We start from the raw sequence: 5,000 nt of genomic DNA, 5'->3' as shown, positions 1-5,000 counted from the left end.
ATACCAAGCCCCAATCACAGACTTCCATACAAATAAGAGCATTCCATTCACAAAATACTGAATACTACACATGTATTACCAGAAAAAATTTAGTCCGTGCACCATAGGGGTGTACTAGTTGGATATGTCTGCAACTGTACATGCCATGGACTCAGTGAGTTTGATTTGTGAATTATGTTTACACATGTGATTAGTCACTAAAGAGTCAATTACTAGTCCTACCTTTACCTACATTTGGTTGCAAGTCTTATCACTGATATGTGCTACTTCTCAAAAACAAATAATTCTTGTCATTAAGTACTAGGGAACAGAAAAATCGTGATCTATCAGATGTAATGCAGTTGCTTATCATATGATATTTGTCAGTAATTACCGAACTAATATTACTGTCATATTGCTATACTCGCTTGGACACACACACACACACACACACACAATTCTCTCATTCGCTTAATTTTTTTTATGATGATATGATAGGTATACTTATGAATAAGGATATAATTTGATAATTTTTTTATTTGAATTATCATATTACTTGTTTATTGTATTATTGTTATTGTTGTATTTTTTATCTTTCTATGATAAGAATGATAATTATTATTATTATGATTAACCTATTTGATCTAGGGGCCTTGTTACCTCACCCAAAATTTGAGCAATAGGCATACTCAAGTGTCAACTCTCCCAGGTGTGTGGCTAGTAGGCTCAGCCCACATGAACACTTGTATGCAGGGTCAAGACTGCATGCCACCTTTTAGTAATGTTTTTAGATCTTTTGCTGCAAAGCATTTTCTACTGTTTTGCTTTTTTCTAAGGTCTGTACTTGTGATTTGATATCCACCCTGTAATGCCGGTCAAGGTGGGCAGGAATAGGATCCTGAGCGTGGAAATAGTGTTTTCCCTGGAGCCAGCGGTCTTCCAGTTATAGTTTGTGAATAATATATTCCACACTCATTTATTGAAAGAAAAGATTCTAGACTGAGTCTGATTTTCATCCTAGATCTTTGTGCACTCATTGCAAGTCATTTCCCTAACCCTATGGTTGGGTCACACAGTTCCGTAGTCTTGTCCTCGCGCCTAACCATCAGCCACTTCTTGATGACTCAATGTTGAGACTTGATTGGATGACACAGACACCTCACAGCTCGCTAATTGGACCGCAGGCACCTCTTATTCCTGGATAGCTGCCTTAGCTTGACAGTACTTAAGCTCCAGCATCCCTTGATCCTTTAATTGAACTTGGCAACAGCAGCAGCAACACTAGGCCCAGGCCTTTGCCGTCGAGGAACCTAACAGGCTCCCCCATCGATCTCCACTCACCTTCAGTATCCAGCCATACCTTTGGGAACTCACATCACAACGATTACTCCCTTAAGAGATACTGACCAGTTCAAGTAGTAGATGCACAACCCATCTACTACACTGTCACCCGGCCCTTAGCCAAATAGGTAATTGTTACCAAAACCAGGGTATCATGTGAACCCCAAAACCCAATTTGACCCTTTCTACCTGCTATTTATTCCTTAGACAGGGAGGCAAGCCCTCCTGTACCCCCCATTTATTAGCACTTCATACCAACTTATAGAAAACAGACATTAATAACTCTGGCTGTGTGGTGTTGTGGTGATTTGCAGTGAACATTTTTGTCATTTCGCGGTAAATTTTAGGCCACTGCAGCTGTACCTATGTTGTTTTTACTATATTTCTTGTGGTTTATAAGATGCTGTATCCATTTCCCCTTATCTCTTTGCAATACTCTTGGTAACTTATACAATCAAATATTTCCATGATTGCATTAAAAAGAAAATTTATTTATTTAATAATTGATTTATTGGTTTTAACCCAATTATGACAGGAACCCTGATTGTTGTGGAGATCAACATATCAGGGTGTATGCAGAGTTAACTGCTCGAGGAATATATATATATATATATATATATATATATATATATATATATGTATATATATTATTGATGATAAGGATAATATCGATAATGATAATGATAGTAATAATGATGATAATATCATTGATAAAAAAGGAAAAATAGTAGTGATAATTATGATAATAGAAATAACAATAACAGCAATGATAGTGGTAATGATGGTAATAGTGAAATATAGATCATGAAATTAATATTGGTAATGGTAAGAATATTGATGATTATGGTAATAATGAAAATGAAGATGATAATTATATTAATGATAATGAAAGTAATAATGATAATAATAATAGCAACTAAGTTATTAGTAATAACTAATAGATTAACCATTGATTAGCGTAATAGTGTATGTGGCCTAGGTTGTAGGTCTCTTGGACATTGTTAGACTAAATTTGTGTGTGTAATATTTTTTTATTCATTTTATTTTATGATCCCCCCCAATCCCCACTTTGTTGTTGTCATAGAGGGGCTTAGGATATGGAGACTAAGGCCCTAGGTAGGGATCACCCCTACCTTGGGCCTCAGCCCATGGCTCAATTAATTTTACATGGTCCTCTCCTCTCCCCATTCCTTTTCCTTCTCTTCATCATCCCCTTCATCTGTCCACTTTCTAAGGTGTGTGCTGAAAGGATGACAGGCTGCTTTTGTATCAGCCTCCAGGAGCCATGGTCATAGTATTTCCTTATTTGATTGCCTTGCTCTTACCCCTTGGGGGGATCCGTATGTTCCCCCTACTTATTTCAGGCTCACCATGGCCAATAATGAATTTGTTTTACCCTTATTTGGGGTATTAAGGGTTGCCCCTTCATCAACTAGCCTATCTGAATTTGATTTCACTGGTTTTGCAACCCCTGCCTATCCTTTAACCATGGCTCCATCCACTGATACAAATACTCCCTCATTGATGTTTACTGACAATATCCATTTTGAACCACCCACCAGGTCATTACTCAATCTCAGAATGTAATCCCTTCCTCTCTTCCAACATTTTCCACTCCAGTCTTCTTCATTGTCTACCATCTCCCCCCTCTTTACTACTGATCATCATTATTGTCCTCCTCCCTAGAGAACTATCTCATCCCCCCCACAACAACAACGGGCATGGGATTGGTTGGGGTGCAAACCTTTTGAGTACTCTCTTTGGATCAGCCAAGTGGGATCAATTCTTTGGATTGCCCCTTCATCAAATAGCCTATGTAAATTTGATTTTATTGTTTTGCCATCCCCAGCCCCTCCTTTGACCATGGCTCCGACCACGGACTCTGCACTCCATCTACTGCACAGTCTGCTTCATTGTCTACCTCCTTTTAATTTTAAGTAATCAATCAATCCTATAGGAATATATTATAAATGGGTCATATTATAACCGGGGTCTGTGATATCCAGTGGTTAGTAAAAGTATGTCATCTGTAAATACAGTAGAGAAATGCAAGTGTTGAAAATTTAGCATGGGGCAAAGGTGACAGGAAAAAGGGTTGACCATGCACAGGTAGGTGAGAGATCATTACCCTTTAGATCAGCTTTCTCAACTTTATTTTCAACCAGGTTTCTTGTGAAGGAATTAGGATTGTTGAGGCAAATAGGCAAGGAGTACTGTGCATTGCATGTTCAGTATGATGTTGTTTAAAGTAAGACTTTCTTTCTAGCTCCTTTTACTTGTAAGATCTTTGGGTCTTGATTATGTATATATACTGGGATGAAGTTGCCAACTAGTCTGTGACACAAAAATGGTGTGTAATACTGTATTTCTGATTTCTTTAGGCTAAACAAAAACTTCCAAAAGTAATGTCTGTGTGTGCACAGACAGACATATTATCTACCAGGCAAATGTCAGGCATCAGTAAATTACTCATGTTTAGTTTTGCATATTTTCCTATGAAACTCCAACAAAAGCTTACTAAAATAGAGGTTGCTGTATTCCATCTCACTATTTCAAGATATAACCATGGTATAGCTGGGGTTTAAGGAATGTGGGATGACTTGGGATTTTCAGTTTAAATCACTCTATTCTAGAATATTTTATTATATATATTTTTAACACTACTACTGATGAAGTGGTATCAGGCTTTTTCAGGAACTGGAAAGTAAAACCTGTATTGTTCATGCCTCTAGTTCTTGTCAATAAGAATTTTCAGATATTGGTACATACATACATATTCTGGAACTGGAACTTCTTTTTCATTTATTTCCTATTATTTTTATTATTATTGATATTATTACTATTATTATCACTGTTGTTGTTGTCATCTTTTGTGTTGGTGCACCCTTTTATAAACTTTCAGAACCCTAACAATGAAAGAGTGAAGCGCGATGGACCATGCATCCACCAAATGTCAGTTATGAAAGAGTGAAATAACAAAAGACAGGGGGATGAATACAGGGGATTGCCTGTATTGTATTGTAAGGTCAAAGTACAAGATATATATAGTAAATAGACCTGAAAGAATGGTCTCAGTTGGTGCAAGTATTGTTATTAATTGTTATTATCAATTTGTTATCATTATTATTTATTATATATATATATATATATATATATATATATATATATATATATATATATATATATATATATATATATATATGTATGTATGTATTAAACAATGATGTTTATGTGAAGCTTGGAATGTGATAATTGCTCAATTCAATTAAACCTATAGGCAGAAATATTACTACCAGTAATTCAAGAGAAGGAGCTACTGTCAGAAAATAGACTCATATTGGGATTGACTTTGATGCTATTTTTAGACATTCAAAACTCTGCAAAGTTACGTTTCACTTTATATTTAGTTGATTTCAGATTACATGCACTCCGCAAAGTGATATCAGTGAATTTATTAGGACATAGGTAGGCCAGTGATCATCCAACAAATTATTGACTGGGGTTGCATTTACCCACTAAAAGCAGAACGATCATTTTTAACCTATAAAAGGTAGTCCAGTATTGGGACCCCCAACATTCAAAAGGTGCGTACTGTACCAGTCAGTGTCAAGGAAATTTTAGATAAAGTTCAGGGAATATTAGTTAGGTGATGCCTGGCAAATCAGAGATATTATAAGTTA

General features: G+C 36.1%; 1 protein-coding gene across 3 annotated transcripts in view; it reads left to right on the top strand.

The window, feature by feature from the left end:
- Mt2 (methyltransferase 2) overlaps window positions 1-5,000 on the top strand; it is a 19,571-nt gene that overhangs the window by 5,491 nt on the left and 9,080 nt on the right. The window contains exon 1 of one of the 3 annotated variants that reach the window (XM_027366179.2): window positions 1,430-1,448. The exons of the other annotated variants lie outside the window; for them this stretch is intronic. The gene's annotated coding sequence lies outside the window, so the exon portion shown is untranslated. Of the gene's footprint in view, window positions 1-1,429; window positions 1,449-5,000 lie in introns of those variants that run through there. 3 annotated transcript variants of the gene reach the window in all.

The sequence above is a fragment of the Penaeus vannamei genome, chromosome 27 (assembly GCF_042767895.1).
Source record: "Penaeus vannamei isolate JL-2024 chromosome 27, ASM4276789v1, whole genome shotgun sequence".
NCBI lineage: Eukaryota > Metazoa > Arthropoda > Malacostraca > Decapoda > Penaeidae > Penaeus > Penaeus vannamei.
The sequence above is the reverse complement of the archived record's forward strand: the minus strand, read 5'-3'. Positions and strand labels throughout refer to the sequence as shown.